At 34.6% G+C, this 22,282-nt stretch overlaps 2 long non-coding RNA genes across 2 annotated transcripts; both read left to right on the plus strand.

Moving 5' to 3' along the window:
- The first annotated feature begins 8,611 nt into the window (after positions 1-8,611).
- Positions 8,612-13,268, plus strand: LOC125062927. The gene is made up of 3 exons (XR_007119373.1): positions 8,612-11,773; positions 12,000-12,172; positions 12,262-13,268. It is a non-coding gene; the product is annotated as an uncharacterized LOC125062927 (long non-coding RNA).
- A 17-nt stretch (positions 13,269-13,285) lies between these two features.
- Positions 13,286-16,398, plus strand: LOC125062926. The gene is made up of 2 exons (XR_007119372.1): positions 13,286-15,101; positions 15,964-16,398. It is a non-coding gene; the product is annotated as an uncharacterized LOC125062926 (long non-coding RNA).
- Positions 16,399-22,282: the final 5,884 nt, after the last annotated feature.

A 22,282-nucleotide genomic window follows, 5' to 3' on the forward strand; every position in this document is an offset into this window, starting at 1 on the left:
ACTGTCCATTATAAGTGGGAATGGGCTCACTTCTGGCTGGACAGAGTTTCGGTACTACAAGTGCAACATGGATGTCCTGAGGTATTAGAATATCTCTGACTACCCTGTAGGGGAATAAAGTACTGTTGTGAGCATATACTTATGCTTGAGAGGTTGAACCTTGAACATCACCATACATCATATTTATAATTAGCATTCCTACCTCGACACCATCACAATCAAATTCATTGAAATCGACTTCAAACTGTTGCGTTATCATCTCTGCCACGTCCATTGTGTCTGGAGAAGGTGATGGTGGCTTTGTTCCACTTCCAGTTTTTGATGTTTCACAGCGATAAGATGACAACTCTTTTTTTGTATTCAATTTAGTGCACTTCCACTGATTCATCAATTGTTTTTTGTCTCTTGTCCTTATATTTGCTAGATTAAATCTGAAAAATTACATGTTTTGATTAAACAATGTGGTTAATTTTTTAATCAAAACATTACCTACTCGATGATAATAATACATACGGATAGTTAACCTCAATGGTATTGTAGCACTTAGGAAGGTTGATGAGCACAGTTTTTTCACAAATATTTTCTAATATTGATTTAAATATTCAATTTAAATCACTTCTGATTATAATTCAGACGCACATATAAAATTCGCACTTGTATAATGAAAATAACTAAGTAGGTTAACCTTTTAACTTAACCTACTTAGTTATTTTAAACCTAAATAATTAAAACTCCTTTATTTGTTTAAAAGTTAAATGTCATTATGGTCATTCAAAATTCTTGGCATAGCTGCTAACTTCACGCATATTCTATTTCTTTTTACTTGTAGATTGTCTTATTCCCATCTCGCTCGCGCCGGCTATAATCACACTGCTAATGTTGTGTCTCAGGTGCGCATCGTAAAATTTCACTCTCATCAATTTTTCATAACGCGCCTAAAGAAGTATAACTTCAAAAATATATGATATTTTATAATCTTCCTTTAAATGTTCTGGATGTCCAGTGTGTAGAACTATCATAACGAGATATTAAGTATATCACCATGAATATTTTAATTCATTTTTAGTATAAAAGGAGTACGGATATGATTATTTCTCACTTTGAAAAAAATTTTCAAGTTAAAAAACATTAATAATTGAACAAACGATATTTGGATTTTATGAATTTTCGCTTTATGGTGTTTTGGCTAACTGCTGAATTTGAAAGCTTTAGTGATTTTATTTTACCTGAATTCCTAACTATGAATTAAAACTTTATTATAACAGTAATTAAATCTATTTATTTTCAAGCTATGTATTTTTTTGATAAATAAAAAATAGTTAACATGATTTAGTTACCTAAGAATAGATGTATTTACTTTTCACTGTTCGTAAATCGGAAACTTGGATACCTACAAAATTTACGGTTAGACAGTTAAATCAAGAAAGAAAATTATTTTAGTGGCATAAGTAACTCATTTTGGCAATTTTTTGACTTAAAGCCCTATACCTGCACGAATTGCTGTGTCAGTGTTTTGGGGTGGACTGCGGGGCGCAGTGGAAAGCTGGAGCACTGAGGCGCGCCGGCCCGTAATAACAATTAGTTATGTAAAACATTAAATTAATGTAATTTTATCAATTTTTTTTTCTGAAATGGATTACTTGGCATGCGATAAAATATATCGTGTAAATTTCAAAATCATGCTATATAATATATATGTCGCAGCCAACTTTAGCTTAATTAGCTGTTAAATTAACAGCCTAGCCGTTTAACTAAACGGCGTCTACCACCGTAAGCCGTAGCGTTTGTTACAACATTTAATAAACTGGCTGGCTAATTCTTAGGCTATTCGTACGATTACTTGGCAGAAATAAAAAAAATAAACATATGACATAAAAAATATTTCTTTTAAAATTAAATTGCTTTAGTAAAATTCAGAATTGGATTTAGAATTACGTATAATTAATGAATTAAGTATATCTAGTAAAGGCGGATTAGCATTTTATTTATTTCTGACGGCCACGACGCGACGTCCCGTACCTACGCCGTCTTTTACGATAAACATTTTATGCGATACCACAAGAATACTTGATGGGGCGCATTTCGTTATAAATCTTTATCTTATGATTTCATCTTAAGTCAACGTTTAGCCTGGCAAAGTTTACGGCATTACTTTCCTTTAAGCGTACCTAAGTAATAATAACACGTTTTATTACTTACATTAATTATTTATATTATAATACCAGTGGCGTAACTATAAAATCTGGGGCCCGTGGAAAAATCAGTAAAAATCGTCACGTTGTACTCAGTTCAATTTTAATAAACTTTGAGATTTTCAGCGTACTCAATTACACGTTGTATATGTCCCACTAAGTGCCATAGGCCTCCTATCTTAGGCGAGAGGGAATCTGAAGTCCCCACGGTAGCCCAACGCGTATTGGAGACTTCAAATTCATCCATAGAACATAATATCTCAATGCATTCATAATAATACATAATAAACATTAAAAGATAGTGTTCAATAATAGCTCTCTAATTTTTTTTATTCCTAATACTAACGCCATCTTTCGGAATTTCTTAAAACCTCTAGCATAAATTGCAATTGCAATTACTAATACTTCTTACTTTACAGCCCGCAAAATAATAACAAACTTAAAAAAAATATTAATTAATTTAATAGCGCATGGTAATCACCACAAAAAACAAAATCACTGAACATTTTATTCAATACCAACAAATACGGTACCTAAGTTGTAAAAAGCGACATCTAGCATGTTCTTACAATATTAATAAGGTTTTAGATTTGTATTTGCGATAGATGGCTCCTTGTAGTTTCATCATGCTTTCAAAGATGGCATTGAATTTAAATAATGCTACTTAAAAAGCGACTAAATTTTGTGATTAATTAGCAACCAGTTAATTTTTTTATTTTAATAATTCTTAAAGTAAATTAGTTTTTTTACTTGTCCTAATTTTAATATAACTATGTATCAGATTTTTATATAGTATGATTATTTTTACTCTAAGCAAAAACTGTTTATGAATATATCCATTATAAAGACGGCTTCAGACTCTCGCAAGGCGCCTCTTGGTGAGCGGAGACTACACGAGTGTAGCCATCCACACTCCCGATTTATTTAGTTGCTCGCTACATCAACAAGATGGACGTTATTGAAGTAAATGCGTTTGGAATCTTTTGCGGTACGGTACTAAACTAATTAACTTCTTAGCTGTTAACATCACATTAAATCAATTGACAATATTTGAATCGCTTGTTTCCAAAACAACACTCTTGTCCTAAACTGGTTTTTTACATGTGCCATTTATTCAGTAAATTACAATAGTACTCATACTAATGTTAAGGATGATCATATTAAAATAAAACCATTAAGTAAGTATGTTTTTAGTCTTTATTTAGAAACAAATCATACAAGTTTAATCATCTATTTCACCTTCGGCTTGTGTTGTGGGCCATGTCAATATTTTATTATAAAAATCTTGATGAGTGTCAGGAATGTAGCTAATAAGCTTTTTAATATCTTGAATTTTCTTTGCATTTATGGGGTTCAGAGTTTCATATGCTTTTTCACATGGCAACCGTAGCAACACTCTATAGGCAAGACTTTTTGGCGGGAAGTCAAACAAAGCGGGTGTTTTAAATTTTGCGTTTTTTCAATAATTATTTTTTTTATATATAATTGTTCTTTTTTTTCTGATAATAGAAAATTTGTAACATTTTGTAAATAGTAGATAATAATGAGTGAAAACAGCGCCGGGGGGCGGGTCCCCGGTGACAAAGACGCCAAGAAAAGAAAATTAGAGGTGACTAATGAAAACTATAAAGTGTTTACCAAACCAAACTATAAAAGACAATTCCCAGAAAACCATAGCACAGATTGTGTGGTTTATGTAGAATCACACGAAAATGAAAAGTTAGGGAACAAAAATCCCATCACGTTAACTAAATTATTCACGGACAATGTTAAAGGAATAGTGGGCGTACACCGAGTGAATGCTCACAAAATAGGCATCACTTTAAAAAACCAGCTCCGGCCAATAATTTCCTAAAACTGGACAGTTTTTTAGGAAAACTGGTCCCGCTCGGCACGATTTCAGTGACTTTTGCTGCCACAATGCTGCCCCAATATGCATATATACAGATGTTCAGATACCCGATCCACATATACATTCCACCACTGCTGCAATGCTTCAGATGTTTCAAATTCAATCACTCAGCTCGAGTTTGTCGCGGAGAGCAAATGTGCTCGTCATGTTCCGGCCGGCACTCCTACAAGGAGTGTGAAGTAGATGAAATTATTTGTATTAACTGTAATGGCAATCATTTGGCAATCTCCAGGGATTGCCCCATTAAAAAGAAGAACATGGAGGAAAAAAAGAGTAAATATCTTATTCTCAACAGAAGTTATGCCACTGTGGTGAGTACAGCTCCCATAGCCCCTCAGATGTTAGACCCTAAAGAGTTTCCGGCTATTACTAAGCCAAACAATAAAAATGTGACTACAGGCCCGTTCAATGCACAGCAAATTCTCAATAACGACATTATCATTAACGCCATAGTAAAATCTCTTATTACTCTGGGTAATGATAAAATCGACACACCCATTACAAATAAAAAAATCAAAGAAATACTTTTAGCTAATTTATTAAACTAAATAATGGATACATTTTTAAACATAGCACAGTTTAATATACAAAACTTACAGAGTAAGAAAGCCTTATTGAATAATTTTTATCGAAACATAATATTGATATCTGTTTATTAAATGAAACTTGGCTTAAAAGCACTAGTATAATTCCAAACTTTGCACCATATAATTTTATACATAAAAATTCAGTTAATACCCATAATGGTGTGGGTATACTAATCAAACAAAATTTACAGTATGATATAGTTAACACTACTTTTCATGAATCCGTTCAAAATATGTGTAGCCGTAGAAACATCTATGGGCAAATTGCACATTCTTTGTGTATATTGCCCTCACAATAGTGATGTTAAAAGGTTTAATATTCGCACAATGAAAAAGGTTTTACTTGAAGTACCTAAGCCATGTATAATAATGGGAGATCTAAATGCACACCATATAGTTTTTGGATGTCAATCAAATAATAGTAGAGGCAATAGTTTATACAATCTCATTGATGAACTAGACTTGTGTATTTTGAATGATGGGAGTGCTACAACTGTTCAAATTCCAAACAGAAATGCATCTGCTATTGATGTTACTTTGGTTAACCCAGCAATAGCTCCTCTTTGTGAATGGCGAATTCATGATGATTCAATGGGCAGCTACCACTATCCAACTCAGGTTGTTGTCAATGTAAAACCATCCACATATGAAGTCCGGCCTGTGGAAGAAAAATACATATATTTTAAGGCTGATTGGACTGAATATTATAATTTATCTGAAACATCTTTTTGTCAGTTAGACACTGAAAATACAGAACCAATTGCTTTATACAATAATTTTATAAATATTTTGTGTGACATCAGATCAATTACTATACCTAAACAAAAGTCTAGACAAACTGTGAAAGTCATGAGGAAACCTGTTCCCTGGTGGAACCAAACATGTGATGATGCAGTTCGAAAGTCCAAAAAAGCCCTGATACAGTATAGAGCTTCACCTAGCATTTCTAATTTTATAGAGTACAAAAAAGCAGATGCTCAAAAGAAAAGAATACTTAAAGAAGAAAGTATTCATTCGTGGCACAACTTATGTAGTAGTTTCGATAGAATGACACCTGTTTCTAGAATATGGGGTTACATGAAAAGGTTCAAGAGAATAGGTTCATGTCATGATAGATTTTTCAATGATGAATGGGTGCCTTCATTCCTAGATAACATCTCTGATTCAAATCAAATAAATTTAAACAATGTAAGTGGTATTTTAAATGATTCATCTGAAAATAACAGTAATTCCTTTCTGAATAAACCATTTACATTAAATGAATTGTACATATCCCTCAAAAGCAGAAAAGATACAACACCAGGGTTGGATAATATACCATATATTTTAATAAAAAAACTACATCCTAATGCTATAGAAATCTTATTAAATATTTATAATATACTATGGGAAAACCTGTTAATACCAGATTCATGGAAAACTCAGTGCATCATTCCCATCTTAAAGCCAAATAAAACTGCAAATAATCCATCATCATACAGACCCATTTCATTATCATCGTGTTTAGGTAAACTCTTTGAGAACATGCTAAAGATAAGATTAGATTATTTTGCCGAATCGGAAGGAAAGTTACCAGATATTCAGTTTGGATTCAGGAAAGGTAGAAGTTGCTCTGAAAGCTTTGTATCTTTCATTGCTGATCTCAAAAAAGCTAAGATTAGTCACTTTAATGTTGTTTGTGTCTTCTTAGATGTTAAGGGTGCATTTGATAATGTTGATATTGAGAGCCTAATCAAAATTTTACATAAATTGAGTATACCAGGAAAAACTCTAAATTGGATTTTCAATTTCCTGCACAACAGGACTATATATGTTAAATTTAATAATAAGTTACATGGACCTAAACAGGCCAATAAAGGAACAATGCAAGGTGCAACTTTGTCACCATTGTTGTATAACTTGTATACATCACAAATACTGGATTATGTAAATATACCCCAGGTTAAAATATTGCAATTTGCAGATGACATACTTTTGTATAGTGAAAATCAAAGTTTAAACATAGCGGTTAATAGCATAAACACTGCATTAAATAAACTTCAGACTTATTACAGAATTTTTTTGAAATTAGAAATAAGTTCAGAGAAAAGCTCAGTTTTAGTATTCAGTAAAGATCCATTTGCACAACTGTAAATATTTCCTATAACAATGATAAAATCCCTATAGTTAATCACCATAAATTTCTTGGTGTAGTAGTGGATGACAAATTAAAATTTGATAAACACATTCAGTACATATGCCAAAATGCCATGAAAAGCATTAATGTAATGAGAAGTTTGGCAGGTACTTTTTGGGGTTCAGATCCAAAAACTTTGAACATGCTGTACAAAAGCATAGTCAGAAGTCATTTTGACTACAGTTCCTTAGCTTATATGAATGCAAATAGTACATTACTAAGAAAACTGGATGTAATACAAAATATTGGACTGAGAGTAATAAGTGGAGCTATGCGCACCACTCCTATAAACAGTATGGAAGTAGAAAACTGTATACCTCCACTGTGCTTGCGACGCTTACAGTTGGCTGAGCGATTTTGTTTGAAGGAGCTGGCAAATGAGAACAGTGTTATCCTTGGTAGAGTCTCTTATCCTGTAGAAATAACTCAGGCAATTGAAGCAAGCAGCATCTCAATAAATACACTGATTTCAGGCTTGTTACCTGAAATTCCAACCACAATGTCATATATTAAAAACTTGACAAATAATATGCTTAGTATTGTCTTTGATTAAAATAACTCATAACATTTAAAGAAAAACGCTTTTTACCGGATTAAAGTTATGTATTATTATAAATTTACAACGAAAGAGAAAAGATTCTTCCCAAGATTGGTACGCGAAGCCATTGAAATCAAAAAACACCCCAATTTCAATAGAGAAGACGGCCTAAAATTGTCAAACACCTGGGATCCAATAATATCCAAATTAAAATCTCAAAAAGAAAAACAATCCGCGAAAATAGAGGACACCGTGAGCCATTTTTGCCAAAACCCTCCATCTTTTAGTCGATACCAACTCCGGGGAAATAAATACAGATAATGCAACTTTCCTGCAGCTGTGATACTTTTTGACATTCAACATCCTTTGTCTTCAGTCACCGTGACCACGCACGCTGTAAAGCACGCGAAACGTCGGATAAATTTAAAATTATGCCAAATAGTTGTAAAAATACATACGCTTTGACCAACCGAAAGTACTTGCGAAAGAGAAAAGATTCTTCCCAAGATTGGTACGCGAAGCCATTGAAATCAAAAAACACCCCAATTTCAATAGAGAAGACGGCCTAAAATTGTCAAACACCTGGGATCCAATAATATCCAAATTAAAATCTCAAAAAGAAAAACAATCCGCGAAAATAGAGGACACCGTGAGCCATTTTTGCCAAAACCCTCCATCTTTTAGTCGATACCAACTCCGGGGAAATAAATACAGATAATGCAACTTTCCTGCAGCTGTGATACTTTTTGACATTCAACATCCTTTGTCTTCAGTCACCGTGACCACGCACGCTGTAAAGCACGCGAAACGTCGGATAAATTTAAAATTATGCCAAATAGTTGTAAAAATACATACGCTTTGACCAACCGAAAGTACTTGCGAAAGAGAAAAGATTCTTCCCAAGATTGGTACGCGAAGCCATTGAAATCAAAAAACACCCCAATTTCAATAGAGAAGACGGCCTAAAATTGTCAAACACCTGGGATCCAATAATATCCAAATTAAAATCTCAAAAAGAAAAACAATCCGCGAAAATAGAGGACACCGTGAGCCATTTTTGCCAAAACCCTCCATCTTTTAGTCGATACCAACTCCGGGGAAATAAATACAGATAATGCAACTTTCTCTGCAGCTGTGATACTTTTTGACATTCAACATCTTTTGTCTTCAGTCACCGTGACCACGCACGCTGTAAAGCACGCGAAACGTCGGATAAATTTAAAATTATGCCAAATAGTTGTAAATTTATAATAATACATAACTTTAATCCGGTAAAAAGCGTTTTTCTTTAAATAATATGCTCACAAGTAATAAGTGGCCAATTTACAATAGCCCTTATAACTCTTTACTGAACTACTTAAATATTCAATGTAATTTAGACTCTGTTAAAAATAAGTTTGAGTTTTTACTATTTCTAAGTGATAAATCAGAGTTTTATATTATATATACTGATGGTTCCAAATGTGAGACTGTTAAGGCAGCATTCTATGACCCACAAATGAAATTAACTAAATGCTTGAGATTACCTATAACTTGTAGTATATTCACTGCTGAGGCTTGGGCAATATTAGCTGCTTTAACATATGTAAATAGTAATGTAAATATTTTGGTTGTAAGTGATTCTAAGAGTGTTTTAACAGCATTGGGTAATTGTAGGATATAAACAGAATTATATTGTATATAAAATTAAGGATTTACTGTACAATTTAGAAAAGCATGTAGAATTTGTATGGGTACCCTCCCACAGTGGTATAACTGGCAATGAGGTTGTGGACGAGGCGACTCGTCGGGACCATGACGATGATTTAACAGACTCTTTCAAAGTGCCTTTCACAGACTATTATACGCAGATAAAGATTCATCTCAAGAGAAGATGGAAAGAATATTGGAACTACAATACAGAGGTATTAAATAAAGGACAATGGTACTCAGAAATACAGAGAGATTTACCAATGATCCCGTGGTATAACAGCTTCAAATACATTAATAGGATGTTCATAACGTGCATTAATCGCTTACGTGTAGGACACTGCTGTGTTCCAGCACATCTCAAGAGGAAGAAAATCATTCTTGATGATAATTGTACATATTGTTCAAAGGAAAATGCCGATATAAAGCATGTCTTGTTTGAATGCGAAACGTTTAACATCCAACGTTTATTACTTGCAAGTGTCATTAGTGATGTCGCAGAAGAAAATTCATTAAGTGTTCCCCGCCGCCCTCAAGATTTACTATCTTATCGTGCTTTTTTCTTACCTGTGTTTAAATTTATTTCAAACACAGTTGAACAAATTTAATTACATAGAGTTAGTTGAAATATTTCCAATTGTATAGAATAGTTTTGTGTTAAGTTATTTAGTTTTAATATATTATACTTAATTTGGAATTTGGATATAATTACAATTTGTATTAACGTAATTACTTAAGAATGTTTATGCTAATATTATATTTATTATTTATGGTATGGCACGTTACCATTACATACTTTTAAGGACCTTATGTAATTCTATGATTCCGACTGAAAGACTCTGTATCCATGGTTATGAAATAAATTATTTAAAAAAAAAATCTATAGGCAATAAGTAGTTTGAATGTACTTCTCACAGGGTTGTTAATAAATTCATTGACCCATAGCTGTCGCAGGTAAAATACATCTTGTACCGGTATGTGGGGGAGGGGCAAATTCTGCATACAATCAAAGCAAACATACAACCAACCATGTCATCTCTTTGTTGACACAAATCTTTAGTGTTCTTTATAGTAGTATAAAATTTGTTTGCTCGTGCTTTATGCACTTTCAAGTCTATTTCGGCTTGCTTTTTCACACTCTCACTCACATGAGAGTTTGATATAGTGACATTCAGCTGTTCACATGTTATACAGGTATCTACCTGTGGTCGACCAAATTGAAGATCAAAATGCTGTTTGAAAATAGAGTAGTACAGGTTGTACGTAACATTCATTCCAGGATAGTTAGTCTTGAAAGCAGTATGCATCTATTTTATTGTCAGCCTAGGATCCAAATAAGTATATGTCTCGTTTGAGTAGTGGCTTTCATGAGTAGGGTAACATTTTATGTGTTCTTTTATCTTTTGTCACCTTTATGTCATAGGTATTCAAAAATGTAGCCTTGCAAACCTTATGCTTCACTCCATTAGCAGCAGGTAAATGATACACAAATGAGGCAGACCGAGGTTTCGGTTTCTGTGAGTTGTCACGCGGTTGGTGTCTCATGATTTCAGCTTTCGTGATTAATCCCATCAAATGAACATCTTGTTCAATGCTCGTTTCATATGAATAGTATTTCACAAACTCCTCCGAATCTTGATTATCCAATGTTAGTTTTGAAGAGCACTTGTATTTACAACCAGTAGAACAAAATCCTTTTGCTGTACGTCTTGGCACACTGCGTCCTTATGATGAGGTGTATTCCATTCCGTATTCACAGTATGTGAATACAGTTCCGTTCCTTTGAGGGAGATTGGAAATTTCCAATCAACAACGGATGTTCTTGAATCTGAGAAAACTGACAAAGAAAACAACACTTATAAAAAATGCTTGAAATATATACACAGTGTTTGCCAACTGCGGAGTGGGAAAAAGGACATGAAACTCAAACTGCAATTAAATGCTTTCACAGAAAGCAACTGCTTACGAAAACTTTCAGAGAAAATCTCACCGAGATTCGATCTTTTGCTCCAAGGGCAATTAAGAAATTATAATTAAAAAACCACTGGAAGGAGATGGACAAAGGAGGAAAAAATTGTAGCCTTGAGGCTATTTAAAAGGTCACCAACTTGTTACCGCTTGTTGAGGAGATTATTTTATTTACCATCTCCAGGCACCCTACAACTGAACAGAGTGCCTTTTGCTGTAGGTATTACCCAGCCAGTACTGGAAGTACTCCAACAATTTTTATAAACACAGCAGCCATCGGACAATAATTATATTCTAATGTAAGATGAAATATCATTAAAGAAACACTTCGATCATAACCCAAAGGAAGATGTCATTGATGGATACCAAGATCATGGGGCACAAGGAATTTCCCCCAATGTGGCATCCTATGCCCTAGTTTTATGGTTGCTGGCATAAGGAAAACAGTAAAACAACCGATCGCACATTTCTTCTCAATTGGCTTTTCAACAGCGGACAGGCTTGCAGTGCTTTTCTTTCAGATCTTACAGCAATGTTTTGCATCAGGCATTAATATAATTATCTGCCACTGTCTGTGACATGGATGGTGTAAATAGACGAGCACTGTAAATCTTGGGTGCAACTGTGGAGCGCCCATACATAACAGTGCATAACAAAGAGATGACATTGAGTGCACTACTAACATTTCATCTGAAGACAAGAAAGGAAAAGGTATGTTCATGTGACTGTTTAAACTAAAATATCATAAATTTTGTAACACTTAGGGCACTTACTTGCACGAGCTGCTAAAAGCCATTTAATTTTAAGATAATTCAAATTTTCCTATTAAAAATGAAAAGGCTCTTTAGCTGGTAAGCTTTTAGTTTTACAATATTTTATTTACGCTTATCATCCAAGTACTTGCCTCAATTAAAAATTACTTTTGGTTTATTTACAGGTGTGGCCAAATGGTCACACATAAAAGATTTCTTTGAAATCGACAACAAACCCCAAATTTTGTGTTCGCTCCTGCTTTCACAAAGAAATGCAAAACAAAAAATGTGCGTCAAACTAGCTGCACAAGTTTTGAGCCACACAGTGGCAGCGGACTTTATGCAAAGATAGCTGATGGTATGTAATGATGGTGTAGAAGAAATGTGTCATAAGATAGCTCATTAGTTCTATTACATTATTAATCAATTTTTATTTCTTATTTCCAGGCGCGCTCAGTACAGAAGCTGCTGTTACTGCAAATGTGATATCACATATGGACAAGCTTTTTGACGCCCTGAATAGCGACTCAGCAGACTTGCGGCGAGGAAAAATTTTCTCCACAAACTTGACAGCGAAAAGCCCACACCACAAATTATTTCAGAATATGAAATATTTTTTGAAAACATTGAAATTTATGGGGTCTCTGCGAACACCCCCATCACAGGAAGGTTGGATTTGGACCATTAATGGCGTCGAGCGGCTGTTTAAGCAATTCGCTAACGAGGGTATAAAGAGCCTGGCTACAAGACGGTTACAGCAAGATCCATTAGAAAATTTGTTTGGCTGCATAAGGGGCAACTGTGGGCACATATTGGGACCACAGGATGAAATTGTGAAACTGACAATAGTGTCGTAATGAATAACTATGAGACATTATTGTCAGTTTCACAACCCAGAAATTGCGCATTTTAATAATTAATTGCGCAGTTAATAATTGTGAGAGTTGTTTGCACTATGCAAATAAATTAAAGATTAATAAATTCGACATTAGAAAATAGTCACAAACGCGTAATTTAAAAACAATTGCAAAGGAAATGGTGCTCCAAAATGTAAATTTTGATTGCATAAAAAATTTTGTGATGTGATAAAAAATGTGAAAAGATTTTGTATACTAAAAAACAGATTGTTTGCAGATGAAGCATCGGCATCTGCGCTCTAACGCAAGATGAAGATAATTATGCATAAATAATAATTATTTTGTTGGTGCTTGCTTCCTCTTGTAAAGACTCATGAACAAGTTACTGTGGTTTATGTAAATTATTCATTTGTAGAGAAGAAGTAGCGAAGAAACTTTTCATTTGAATTACCTAGGTACGAACATTACAAAATTATGTTGATTTCGTGTCCAAGCATCCATAAAAGTGAAATAAATAACAATTCAATGAGAAAACGTTTTTGTTTTATTTCAAGTTCATTTGTTAAATATTATTAATAATTTTCTGGGGAACCTGGACCAGCCGGCAATTCAAATTTTTGCCGCCAGATATTCAAATATTGCCGCCACATGTAGTTTTGGGTGGGTTGATAATTATAGGTGGCGCGTATACATTCGCGTATCTTAGAATCTGTGTTCCTAGCCTAGTCGCCGTTCTTCCTTTGGGTAATTGTGTTCTGTGCCGTGACCACGCACCCTGTTAAGCACGCGAAACGTCGGTTAAATGTAAAATAATTGTTAATCCGGTTAAAAAGTGTTTTCTTTAAATGTGTAAAGGTTATGTTAATAAAAGACAATACTATGTGCAACAGTACGGACTGGAAAATGCAAACAAAATTAGACGACTGGAATTCAAGAAAACAAAAGGCATCTCGTCTCCTAGCATCCATAAATTTTCTTAAAAGATGCGGAGACCACAACATCATCCCCTACTGTGTACGATAAACGATTGAGATACTACGTGAGATATTATCGTAAACAGATTGGAGGCAGTGCATAAACATCTTAAACACTTGGGCTCACAACAAATTCAATAACTGCAAAGTCATACAAATAAAAAAAAGTTTGAAAAACTAGCACAGAACACTAATAGACAACTGTCAAACGTCGCGACTTTAAATGACACACCCGATACTAGTCAAAATGTCACTGTCATCAATCTGTCAAAACAAAACTTGTATAAACAAACCATCGAGCCTCGAGGTATTAAATAAAGGCTTAAATTTTGCAACGGCACAGCGAAAAATCCCTCACGAAGAAATTCTCGAGAAGGCTCTCGCGGAGCTAAAGGCGAACGAAGATTTGGTAGTACTCCGAGCTGACAAAGGGAACGCAATACCTATAAAAAAGTTGATAAAGATCCCACAAACAAGGTAATAAAACAAACATCTAGCCTCCTTACTAAATATTCTGAAACACTGTCACTAGACGTCAAATCTTTAACAACAGCCTGCGTAAAACCTCCAAAAATGTATGGATTGCCAAAAATACACAAACACAACAATCCTTTAAGACCCATAGTCAGTCATATCGACTCACCCACATACAAATTAGCCAAACACTTAGTGTCAATATTATCCCCTCTCAGGGGGCACACTAGTGCTCATGTTAAGGACTCTTACCATTTTGTGGAAACATTGAGAGCTCTCAAATTACTCCACAATGAAACCATGGTGAGTTTTGACATTGAGTCACTATTTACAAACTTACCACTAAATGACTGCCTAGATATAATTGCAAAAAGACTTAGGGAACAGAACATGTCACCAGATTATGTAGATATTGTAAAACACTGTCTCACGTCAGGATACTTAATGTGGAAAGATGAGTTCTATGTGCAGGTTGATGGAGTGGCCATGGGTTCTCCAGTGTCACCTATAGTCGCTGACATCTTCGTGGAGGACTTTGAGGAGAGAGCTCTGGCCAATGCCCCGGTTAAACCTCGTCTGTACAAGAGATATGTCGATGACATGTTTGTAGTACTCCGCAATGACAAAATATCTGCATTTCTAGCACATTTAAATTCAATACACAATAACATTAAATTTACTGTTGAACAAGAGAACAACAACTGTCTGCCCTTTTTAGACATTTTAATTATACGCAAAGCAGATGGCACACTAGGTCACACAATACACAGAAAGGCAACCCACACAGACAGGTACCTCAACCACCACCGCCTCCGACCACCCTTCACAACTGCTTTCTGTCGGTAAATGTTTGTTCCAGAGAGCCCAACGTCTTTGTGATGCTGCCCACCTCGAGGAGGAACTACAGCATGTCAAACAGGTGCTACACCGAAACAAGCTGCGCGTCCCCCGGCTGCATCACAGAAACAATAACAAGACACAGGTAAAGGGAGTTACAGATAGAATTAGCCGGATCCTAAAACGAGCTTCTATTCTCATACAATTTTCAAGCCGCACAAGAAGATTCAGCAATTTCTATTTTCATCCTGCAGAAGAGGGCTATTCGTGCAATCTTTAATTTAAAATGTAGGGAATCTCTTAGAGATCAATTCAAGGAAATTAATATACTTACCTTTCCCTCGCAATATATTTATGAAAATATTATGTATGTATACAAAAATAGTGATAAGTTTACTAGAATAGAATAAACAATACAAATACTTATACATTAGGGCGACAGCCGCCTGACAAATACATTTATACATTACAAAACTATACAACTACATTACAAATAAATACAAATACATTTAAAAGGCAAAGACGACGACTTGGGCGACAGCCGCCATACAACAATTTACAACACGACACATCCAAATGGATAAACGAAAAATAAAGACAAATTTATAATATATATATATGTGTATACATATTACAAATAAGTATACAAACATATTATTAGTATTTAATGTCACCTATTCACACTTTATAAGCGAATGCAGAAAATACAAGTATGTTTACGCAACACATATAGATACTTATTACCTATAGCCATTGAATTAATAATTATAAACAAACGCCTTCTATATGCAACGGAACAAAGCTGTTAATTTAACAAATAACATTAAAACGATTAACTAGACTAAAAGAAAATTATTTTGTGTCGCGGAGGGAAAAACATGCAGTTAATTAATAAATAACTGCATTGTTCAGCACATTTTTAAATACATGAACTATTTTAAAATGTTTTCATTTGAATTTTACCATTTCAAGATTATTTTAACGTTAGTAAAATTAATTACTTTCAGTATCACGAATAACAGACAGCGACATGAAGGCGGTTGAAGATGTGGTGCCAACACAACAGAGGGGTCTATGGTCATCGAACGTGAGTGAAGATTCTAACTAAGGCAACAACCTGCTTCCACAACGCGCGTGCAGGAGACTCTGCAGCTGTACCAGCCTTTGCAGACTCTGTGGGGCGCCAGAATGTTCAGATTTCATCATTTGAACATAAGCGAACTACTGACATGGATCCTGTGTGTGCTAAATATTAGCAGCTGAATAGCAATTTTAATTATATTTTAATCAGCTGTTGACACGGTTCATATGTGTTCCATATTTTAATAGCTGAGGTTGCGCGATACACCAACAGCTCACTAGAAAAATACCATGTATGTGTGAATAGGTGTAATTAGTATTTAAGATATTGTTTTATAACAATAAATCAGATTTGAATATTGCTCTGTCTTGTTCATTTCTCGCTTCCTCTCAAAGTGACGAAGACTACTTCAAGCCCTTGATTATCGTGGTGAGCCTGCCCGGTAGCTTTGAGATAATCCCACTACCTCGAACCTTTGATCCTACCCGTAGGGCTCCGTCTGTTACCTTAGGTCTCTTGGTGCAGACATCCCGTACTTATTTATATATTTATATATTCACTATTTATGTGTTAGGGTACGTCTGTAGGGCTTAGGGATCCGTAGGGTTGTTAGGTTCTTACGTCTCACCCTCTCATATATTTAGTCATCTAGTGCAGCTTGCTTATACATACATTACATTTACTATTCAGATACTCCTGACATTAAATACATATAAATTTTAAACACACTTTCCACAGTCCACTAACTAGCAAGCTGTTCACGCACAATGTTAATTCCGTGTGGAACAAACGCAGGCTGCAATTTCCCCGTACTAGACTATCTAAAGTTAGTAATTCTTTTTTGGGAAAAGGGATACTCTTCTTTAATAAAATCCCAGAGGCTCTTCTATCTCTGCCTTTTAATAAATTAAAGAAAAGCTGTGTAAAAAGGCTTACTATAAAGTTAACGATTATCTAGTTGATAAAAGGGCTAGACAGGCTACTTCTAATTAATTTGCGATATTTGTTTTAAAATAAGTGTTGTTTGATGATTTGCTATTTTAAAAGAGTACCGAGAGTTTTTTACGCCGGCTTTTTCTCTCGGCCTACACCCTCTGTCTTCTTTGCCGATGAGTAGGGATGCCTACAAATTCAAATTCAATGACGTGGAATAAGTGATACATGTATCTTATGTTCCATAATAAACATATTTTATTTATTTTATTTTAATTCCTAAGACCAATCAAAAGTAACACCCCGTTGCAAGATGCACGTATATACAAACTGGATTGCGACTGTGGCCTGTCTTACATAGGGCAAACTAAACGCAATATGTCCAGCAGACTCAAAGAACACATTGCGACACACAAAATCAGCAGTCTGTGAACACACACTAGACAGGCCTAATCACTACATACGCTTTGACCAACCGAAAGTAGTTGCGAAAGAAAAAAGATTCTTCCCAAGATTGGTACGCGAAGCCATTGAAATCAAAAAAACACCCCAATTTCAATAGAGAAGACGGCCTAAAATTGTCAAACGCCTGGGATCCAATAATGTCCAAATTAAAATCTCAAAATAATAATCTCAGATAATGCAACTTTTTCTACAGCTGTGATACTTTTTTTGACATTCAACACCTTTTGTCTTCAGTCACCGACCACCGTGACCACGCTCGCTGTAAAGCACGCGAAACGTCGGTTAAATTTAAAATTATGTAAAATAATTGTAAATTTATTATAATACATAACTTTAAATTTTAAAAGTTTGGTGTGGCAATGTACAATTAATGCCGGCAGCATTTCCTCGCCGTATTCACGGCTACTATCTATCAGGCGCGAACTTAAATCTTTCATTAGCGCCTGTGTACTTGAACCCTACAGCCCAAGGGAACAAAATCAAATAATTATATCATTTATAATTATTTGATTTTGTTCCCTTGGGCTGATACACAACAAGCGAGAACTGTGCCCGCTTACCATTTTCCGGCGTTTCCAAGCCAATCTCATGTTTTCCGTCTCCACGTGCTCGTTTGAATAAATAAATGAGAGAAAATACTACGGAACTATAATAATCAAACAAATGAAGTCTGGCTAAATATCGTTCTCCTATGAGATTACTAAAATGTTCATTCTGTATTATAGTAGATAAAGTTTTATTTTGTTCTACTTAGAATAGTTCAATGGAATTATTAAGATTGATCTTGCTACAAAATAGAAGTAAGTATATCTAGTAAAGGCGTACCTACGCCGTCTTTTACGATAAACATTTTATGCGATACCACAAGAATACTTGATGGGGCGTATTTCGTTATAAATCTTTATCTTATGATTTCATCTTAAGTCAACGTTTAGCCTGGCAAAGTTTACGGCATTACTTTCCTTTAAGCGTACCTAAGTAATAATAACACGTTTTATTACTTACATTAATTATTTATATTATAATACCAGTGGCGTAACTATAAAATCTGGGGCCCGTGGAAAAATCAGTAAAAATCGTCACGTTGTACTCAGTTCAATTTTAATAAACTTTGAGATTTTCAGCGTACTCAATTACACGTTGTACATGTCCCACTAAGGGCCATAGGCCTCCTATCTTAGGCGAGAGGGAATCTGAAGTCCCCACGGTAGCCCAACGCGTATTGGAGACTTCAAATTCATCCATAGAACATAATATCTCAATGCATTCATAATAATACATAATAAACATTAAAAGATAGTGTTCAATAATAGCTCTCTAAATTTTTTTATTCCTAATACTAACGCCATCTTTCGGAATTTCTTAAAACCTCTAGCATAAATTGCAATTGCAATTACTAATACTTCTTACTTTACAGCCCGCACAATAATAACAAACTTAAAAAAAATATTAATTAATTTAATAGCGCATGGTAATCACCACAAAAAACAAAATCACTGAACATTTTATTCAATACCAACAAATACGGTACCTAAGTTGTAAAAAGCGACATCTAGCATGTTCTTACAATATTAATAAGGTTTTAGATTTGTATTTGCGATAGATGGCTCCTTGTAATTTCATCATGCTTTCAAAGATGGCATTGAATTTAAATAATGCTACTTAAAAAGCGACTAAACTTTGTGATTAATTAGCAACCAGTTAATTTTTTTTATTTTAATAATTCTTAAAGTAAATTAGTTTTTTTACTTGTCCTAATTTTAATATAACTATGTATCAGATTTTTATATAGTATGATTATTTTTACTCTAAGCAAAAACTGTTTATGAATATATCCATTATAAAGACGGCTTCAGACTCTCGCAAGGCGCCTCTTGGTGAGCGGAGACTACACGAGTGGTAGCCATCCACACTCCCGATTTATTTAGTTGCTCGCTACATCAACAAGATGGACGTTATTGAAGTAAATGCGTAAGCTACTTTATGTGCCTATCAATATTATAATGCCTTGCGTTTATATCATTAATATAAATAAAAATTATCTGATGATACCGGTACAAAAATAATTAATTTGAAGCTTATTTCTTAGGTGTAAATTGTAATCTAATAGTCACCATTAATGTTACCAGTGCATTAAGACAAGCGATTGCATGCCTCAGTGGAGTTTGATTGAATCTGGCGTTCCGCAAGGTGACGTACTTTCTCCTCTTCTTTTTGCTATTTATATTAACTCCTTAACTTTCCGTTTTTCAACTAATTTTCATTTATACGCCGATGATCTTCAAATCTACGTTCAATGATCTCCCACAAGCCATACAATCTACTAACTATGAGCTGGCAAAGATAGTTGACTGGAGTAAAAACTTTGGTCAACTAATCAATCCCAAAAAGAGTAAAGTAATAATACTTGGCAGCCCTTATTTCACGACGAGAATTGATTGGGCCAGAGTACCTCCTGTACATATCGACGGTGTGACTTTAAATTTTAGCCGTACAGTAAAAAATTTGGGGGTTTTAATTGATCAAATTTATCCTGGGAGCAGCATGTTAAAGAAGTTAGCCGCAATTGTACGGTACCTCCAGTATCCTTCGATGTCTTAGTAATTTTGTTTTAGTACTAAAACCTCACTGGCTAAATCTATTGCCCCCCTATTATATAAAAAAAAACGAGGAGTTGCTAAATAAACTGGATCGTCTCCAAAATTTCTGTATCCGATTTATATTCGGTCTAAGAAAGTACGACCATATCTCTGCGTTCCGTAAGCGGCTAGGCTGGTTTCCCCATTCGTCAGCGACGCGATGCTCATGTTTTCCATCTCTTATATTCCATCCTGTTCAACCCTAAAACTCCTTTCTATCTCAAAAATGATTTCAAATTTTTGGGATCCCATAACTATATCTTACGCTCTTCCGAAAACTATATCCTTGAAATCCCGTGTCATAACTCCTCCTTTGTTGGCGAGTCCTTAAGGTCTCTGCAGTTAGGCTATGGAATTCACTTTCAGTCCCTATTCGCTTAGCTCCTTTTCTATCTTCCTTTAAATTTCTTCCTTACAAACATTACCTGTCCACATCGTATCCCTAACTTTAATAATACCTACTAACTGACGTGAGACTGATCTTAAATTAAATTATAATGATTCATGTGCACTTTTTATTATTAGGTATTAATTTTTTTTCATGTGTCCATTATTAGTTTGTTTTTCTCAACAACTATATGTAATACATGTATTTTTGCACTTCTTGCCTACCTTATGTAATTTAATACTTTATTTTTTTCTTTTCTCACAGTGGTTGCCTGGAAGAGATTGCTCGAAAGCTATTAGGCCGCCAGTTGCTCTCCTTTTTATTTAATTATGTCAATTGTACTATATTTATGTATATGCAACAAAGTGTTAATAAATAAATAAATGTTTTTTAGTGTTTAACTTCTGTATAGGTATATTAAATTCCATGCTTATCCGATCCCTCTATTCAATTTCAAATGATTGATTCCATTTGATAAAATTCTATGAAAGCCATATACAACTCGTTACTCCTACGTCCTTAGAGTCCTTAACAACAAAGTGAGTGAGCGCGCCAATATGGTTGATCCTCTCGCCTCGTTTCTCGAGCCCCAAAAACCATGCAAAAGTGGAGCGGCAGCGCGAGGGGAGGCCACACGAAAGAACACGAGCGCACCGTCCAACTACAGCGCCCACGTCTTTACGCTTTGGTGAGAGTGTGGATGGGGGTTGATAATTAAGCTTAATCTAAAAATGCATATAATTTCCACAACTGCAGTTTCTGATAAAAACTCTCTTCATTTTCATTTAATAAGGAATTAGGAATCCATCATCTACCAAACACGTTTTTTATTCTTTTTTTTGTGTATTGTCCATATCCTAAAGTACTTTAATACGGTATAATAATTAATTTGGTTACGTAGGCGATAATTCTAGTATTAAAGTAATAGCTAAATAAACTTTTCAACTGTAAATAATGTAAGTAACACTGTCCTGAATAATACAAATAATGAACTGGAGACAATATTTTTTGACACCACATCCTAAGAAGTATTATATTTCAAAGGAACTGCGGTATAGTCAAAAGCATACAGTGTTGACTTAGCAGTACGTAGGTGATTTTCAACCTTGAGACCATGCGTTGGAACCCCGGTTGTGATGATATTGCTTTTTTATGTGCGTGAAATTACATCAGAGCGTAAATCGTTACATGAGAGCGCATGCGTGCCACCATCGATCCATAGGACCCTCCGACAAAACGAATCACTTTACTTCGCGACCACCAACTGTTGAGTATCATCGCGTAGACCCGGATCATTCTCATATCGTTCATAAAAAAGGTGCATGTACCTCGCTGTGGCGCTAATCATTATAATTGCGAGTTTGGTCAAACTCAAAGTAAGTCTTTTTTTATAATACCTCAATCCTGCATCTGTGTGTTTAGGTCCGTAGAAAAGTACTTACCTATAACCTCATAACCATTCTTTGTTTAAATTTCTATCGCTTTTTATAACACACACTGTTAACAATGAATTTTTATGATTTCTGTTCTGTTCTGAAGTTTTATTTTCAAAATGAATATTACCTTTGTACCCTAAAAACAAAGTTTATTTAATTATTACAAGTATTTTATTGAGCTATTCCGTACCTTCTAAAATCTCTTTTAATTTCCTAAAAAAATCTTTACACGTCACTTTGAACTTATGTTTATAAAAACTAAGCAACAAGTGATCATTTTATGACCGGACACGTTAATCTAAATAGGTTTCTCATCGTCTTTACTTTTATGTAATATATAAATCACCTTTTGAGATATACATATTTATTAAAACAAAGACAATT

The sequence above is a fragment of the Pieris napi genome (assembly GCF_905475465.1).
Source record: "Pieris napi chromosome W unlocalized genomic scaffold, ilPieNapi1.2 SUPER_W_unloc_1, whole genome shotgun sequence".
Taxonomy (NCBI): Eukaryota; Metazoa; Arthropoda; class Insecta; order Lepidoptera; family Pieridae; genus Pieris; species Pieris napi.